We start from the raw sequence: 6,184 nt of genomic DNA, 5'->3' as shown, positions 1-6,184 counted from the left end.
GGGCAAGAAATTTATTTCTTTCTTATTTCTTTTTGTAAGGCCTTCAAATACGCACGATAATAATTTTATAGTGTTAAATGGGCCACAACAGCATCGACCGAAAGCGAGAACCCGAAAACCCCTTTCAAAGTCGTTACAGAACATTAACTTTTTGCCAAAGGACGCAATTTAGCTCCGACAAAACGGTAAGCATATTTTCTTATCACACACTCTCACTCTCCGGGAGGAAACATATTTCATTAAAGCGAACTCACATAAATCATAACACACACACAGAGCTACGGCCGAAAATGCTAATTAAGCGCTCAGGTCTCTTGGGGAAGTCTTCGAGCTCCAATCAGATTGGGATTTCTTTCCACGCACTGCTCATATGGGAATAAAAAGCTGACATACACTGTGGAAAATGTTGTATCTCATCAGTGTATTTTCATTTGTTCATCAATATTTTTATAGGATAATTTTCACATCAGGTTTTGGATTCAAGATCAGATCTTCTTTAAGATGTATTTTTCAGTAATTAAATATTCTGAAACAGTTGGGTTAAGTTTCGTACAGTTAAAAGAATCAATAGATTCTTATATTAAATTATTATATGTATTCTATAATGAATGATCTTTAAATCCCGTTTATAGAGATTTTAATGGACATTGACAAAAAAACATTAAAAAAAAAAACTTAAAAACATAATTTAGTTACTTGGATACCCTACAAAGCATTGTCGTGCTCAGTATGCTGTAATATTGTAGTTCGGAAACTGATTTTCACTTTGTAGGCAATTTTTGTGGAATGGCGTCCTCTTCGACTTTTCGATGTAATTTAATTTGACGACAGACAATTCACAATTTGCATTTGAATGGCTGCTGGCCAATTGGGAGGAACCGAAAAAAGTTGAAAGTAAATCTGTAAAATCGTTTTTATGAACAAATAATGAAAATGCCATCAGCCATGAGGGGTGGGGCGGTGTAAAAATTACGCGAGTCGTGCGTGACTGAAAAATATTATTGAATAAAGGCAAAAACGATAGCAATGGTCCCAAGGCCCGCACAGTGGGTTGGGTGTGGATGGAAATTATTCTAGAATATTTGCTTTATCAAGGTTGATTGATGGCTTTATAAGTATAGAGAGTTAAGATTGTAAGGGCATTGTTTTATTTATTTATTACATTGCTGCTTGAAAATAAAAGGAAGTACACACAAGGAAGTACAGAACTTGGATCCACCACTGGCATCACAGAACTAAAATAATGGAATAATGTAGGAGCACAGTTTTTGGGTCAAACCCAGGCACAATTTGACTTACGCTCCCTTAGAAGAGGGGTTAAAAATGACGAATATCAGGTATCATATGGTCAAGATGTCGACTAAAGCATAATTTCGTGTTGAATATTATATTATCAGCAAACGTATGAACATAATCTTAATCTGATGTACTCTGGTTTACTTATTCCACCCACTTCAGTGGGTGCAGTTCACTGTGCGAACAATCAACATTAGAACCAGCTGCTCTGGCTGCCTTGTGCGCTGACCTTTTCAAGTTTTGGGGCATCAGGCGGATCATTAAGAAGCCATTAGGCATCGCATTGCAAATCCGCACCGAGCAACAATCGATGTTTTCAATCCTACTATTCTTCCTCGCTTCGAGGCATGTAAAAGGAGCCCATGACTGGGAAGCCGGCCCGGATCCCGGGCCCTATTGAGTGAGTGCCGAACTGAAGTACATGCTGACGTTGGTCATGTGTTTTATGCAAATTCAATTGTTTCCTGTTGCATTGCAAATTGTTTGCCGCTGGCAATCGAGGCATCAATGCCGACTCTCCGTTTGGGTAAGGATGTGCGTATAGTCCCGCTTACTGTGAATATGCATTTTCTCCCTCTGATTGGGTATATGCATTGCGCATTGTGGGCTGGCTTTGCGTTTGGGGGCCGCAGTCGACAGTTGGAATAAGCCCGATGCCTGAAGCTGCCACTCAAGGGATGAGCCTCTGCATTAATGAAGTCGCCATTGACTGGCAAGAGATAGACAGCGAAAAGTCCATGTACTCGTACGATGGAATCATAGCCCTGGCGGCGACAAAAAGTTTTCAAATTTGAACCGCCCACCCGCTGAGGACGCCCACTTTGCATGCAACCACAAAATCTGTGTGCCAACAACACAAGCACAGCAAAAAACAAAAACCGAGCAAACAAATTAAGCGGCAATGACATGCAAGTTTAGACGCGCCCACAAGGCACACGACAACACACAAACACACGAACAGAACCGGAAACCCCACTACCACACGCAAATATTCAACCACACAAACACATGCATACATAACTTTAATGCCACAATTTATAAATGCCAAAAGCCCTCTCTTTCCCTCTCTCTCTTCGCGTGTGCTTGACAATTTGCATACAAATGTGTACACAAAATAATACCTGCCAATAAAAATAATTGACAACTGACAGTAAAAATAAACAACCCCTCCGCACATACGCACTCTTAAGCACACCACCCACACTGGTGCGGTGCCGGATCCAAAGCTGCGCAAATATTAAATAAACAGGATAGAAAGTGTAGCTTTTGCAGTCGAAGCTTTATATACCCTAGCAGATCCATTTTTCCTACGACAGTAATGTATTGATCCGATGATTTGACCAAGTTAGGCAAGGTAAGAAAATAATCAACCTGTTTTAGGATCGATTCTTTCTGTGTCAGCTATATTTATATATATATTTTACAGCGATATACATAGGCACTGAAAAATAATTATTTTATACCAGATCGTTTCTATGGCCATAATAATGTCACAAAAAACGGTTTCAATGATAGAGTGCTAATAAGATTGAAAATGGTAATAAATTCAATGTTTCTTTATGTCTTCTGTTTATCTTTCTTATTGATATGTTTTGTAGATCAAGAGAATCACTTGCATAGAAAAGACCGACATAGCTATAAATTCAAACGGGACACCCCCTAGTTTTGTTGCCTTGGATTTAATAGTAATTTACATGTTTTTATTTTTTTTATTTTTTAGAGGTTGCTACCGAATTAAAAAAAAAATGGTTATCAAGAAATTAAGAAAAAAAATTTTTGCTGAATGAGTTGGATAATTGGTTAAATCTATTGCATATATATTGATACCATTCATATCGTCATTAATCAGTTATTGGAAGTAAGAAACCTGCACAAGTTTTTGCGAACAAGTTAACTAAATATATCAACCTCAGCTGAACTTCTTGATTTTCACCAATAGTTAATTTTTTAACAGTACCTAAAAAAAAAAAATACCTTATTATCAATATGAACTAGTTTCTAAGTTTCAATATTATTTGGAAAAACCGATGAATTCAATTTTTTTTAATGTATATAAATGGTACCCAAAAATTTTTTATTTTCTTTTCGTGGTAGCAACCCCAAACATTAAACTAAAAATTTGAAAAAAATTGTACAATTTTATTGAATAACAAAGAACAGAATTGAAGGTTTTCCCTAAAAAAAAAATCAAATTTTGGCCCAGCCTAATGTACACATGTACCTTTAGGGTCAGAAATGCTTCTTTTCTGACTTGCAAACATCATGGCAAGAAAAATGTACCCGTCCAAAAGGGGAGATATATGTGTACCCAGAATGGATGCACTTAGGAAGAAAACTGGGAAAACTTTAAGCAGCTTTCAGATTGATTGAGGGAAAATTGCAAGGTGTGCGGAAGTAAACTCAGGACTTATATGGGGTGTGGCAATGGCATTGCAAATGGGGGCTTATGTTGCTTATGCCTAATAAAGTTGACATCGTCACCTTGATTGCGGAATAGGAGACGTGATTTTCATTCTAAAACGATTAAATTCAAGTCGTCAGAGGAAATGGGTAAAGTCGCAAAGAGAGAAAGAGAGAAAGAGAAATTAAAGGTAAAAGAAAGTTCCAAGTTTGAGTATAACAGCCGTAGCAACATTTTGTTTCAATCCATACTCGGGGTGATACCCAGCGAAAAGAATTGTTTCCTTTTACTTTCTTTTTCTTTTTCTTGAAATATTGTAATTTTGTTCAAATAGTAAAATGCTTTTATGTTAACACTTATTTAATTCGATACGGATTGTAATATTCAAGCAGGTATATTTTCTTTGATTCAATTCAAGAAAATGTAACGGCTCATTACAGAAGGAAAAAACTAATTACTTTTACATCCACTTTCTTATATTTAAATAGATATGTAACTAATTTTTTTCTTTTCCTGCAGTCGCTAAGTATCCATTTTGCCTATTTCAATTAACTTAAAGTTAAGCCACTAACCTTAAATCACCTTCTTCCATAAATAACCGCATTAAGTAATCGCCCTGCGGACTGTCTAATTGAATATCGCATGCCAGACAAATCTTCATAAATCCCATATACGTTTTTCACTTCTTGTGTCAAGTGGGCGGTACCACTCGATCCGCCCTGGCCTCTATTCCAACTCCCTACCACACACCATCTAATCCACGCCCCATTCCACAGTCTAGCTCGCAATTATGCCTCCACTGCCGTTTGCGGCCAGTCCAAGCGCACTTCATTTGCGCCACACAACACCACACATACACCCACAAATCCCATATATACATACATATATCGTACTCCATGGCGTCCGCCCACACCTTCTCCGCTTGTGTTACCTCTCAGTAGCTATGCCGGCCTTGGTCCCTGGAAAGCTGCGAGAATTAAAGTAAACAAATAGGGCTTAAAACTTGCTGCGTGTGGCACAGTCATGCCACCGACCCATCCCCAGAAGAAAGTCCACAGATACACACAGAAAAAAACAGTCTTTTAATTCATAAAATATATAGTTTTCTAATCAAATCAGTTCAGATTATTCTAATTTAATACTACTTAATATCGTAACCCATCGACAATAGTCGAAAACAATTAAAAATTGTAGAATATTAGACTTTCTCGGAGTGTACAAATGAATGTGAATTTGAGCTTATGGATAGCTTTAATTAGTTTACGCATCGTGTAATTAAAATACATTTTGTAAATCTGTTGCATGAAGCATCACACACACAGGCAGTAACAACAGAAAATGCCTTTTAATTAATTGTGTTAACTTGGAATTTATTTTGGTTTTTATTCAACGTGTTATTTATTCTAACCAAAAGTAATGACATTTTCGGTTCGTAATTAATTAGAGTATGGAAGAAGAATGTCGCAGCGACCAGAAAGTGACACAGTGTCAGTAGCTGGTGCTCGTAATTGACAGGCCATTATTGTAATTAAAATAACTCATACGCAGCGTTGTCCCACTCGGGGATGCCTGTCTCTCTGTCATTTTCGCATAAATCAGGCCGAACTTGTGCGAGTGTCACTTGTATCTTTGAATTTATTCATGCCATATAAAAGCGTCTCTTCCCGCCATTTGCTTGCTCCACGTTTTGATTTTTGCGGCCAACACAATTGTCGCTTAGGCAATAAAATGTGATTTATTCTTTTGAACACTCCCCCAAAAAGAAAATGATATTTTAACAAATTTCATAGCAGTTCAAATCCAAAATGGCCCAGATGGATCCCAAGTGTCCTATAATAAAAGTACTACCAGACACGGGAAAAACAACCCACGTAACAGGCCCAAAGTGTCAGGTGTGGCGGGTCCAGTATATTGTTGGTTGCCATTTTTTATGAAGTCTTAATTGCTATCAAAAGGTCCCTTCAGCTATGATTAATGGTGTGGGACTGGCTTGCTGATTGTCTGCCAAGTAATCCATGACAATATTTATCTAATGCTCATCGTGTGCTATATGGTGTTGGTTTTCAGTTCATTGCAATGAGAAAATGTAAATGGTAATTCAAGTTTCAGTAAGTTTGAGGAGTAAAGTATAAAGCTTCGACTTCTAGTAACTCTAAGGCATATAAATTTTAGGACTCAAGGTCTATTCAATCTATATATATTATTCCAATTTTAAACTAATTCGAGTTAGCCGCCCAAGAGTCCAGCTCTTCTTTACCAGAGAAGCCTTGTAGGTGAAATTTATTTACCTTGAGTAGGAGCTCGAGCAGTTTCCAGCGTAAATAATTTATTGCTCAATTGTACTAATTATGGTGCCCACAATGCAGTGGCCTGAACATCGTCAATATCAATAACTGTCCGATGTGATAAATTCTATAAGTGCGGGAAAAAAGCAGCAGGAAACGAACACAGAATTCAATTAAAAAATACTTTCTGCCATTATTTAAT

Source organism: Drosophila obscura, unplaced genomic scaffold (genome assembly GCF_018151105.1).
Source record: "Drosophila obscura isolate BZ-5 IFL unplaced genomic scaffold, ASM1815110v1 contig_9, whole genome shotgun sequence".
NCBI classification, from domain to species: domain Eukaryota; kingdom Metazoa; phylum Arthropoda; class Insecta; order Diptera; family Drosophilidae; genus Drosophila; species Drosophila obscura.
This window is presented reverse-complemented; position numbering follows the sequence as displayed.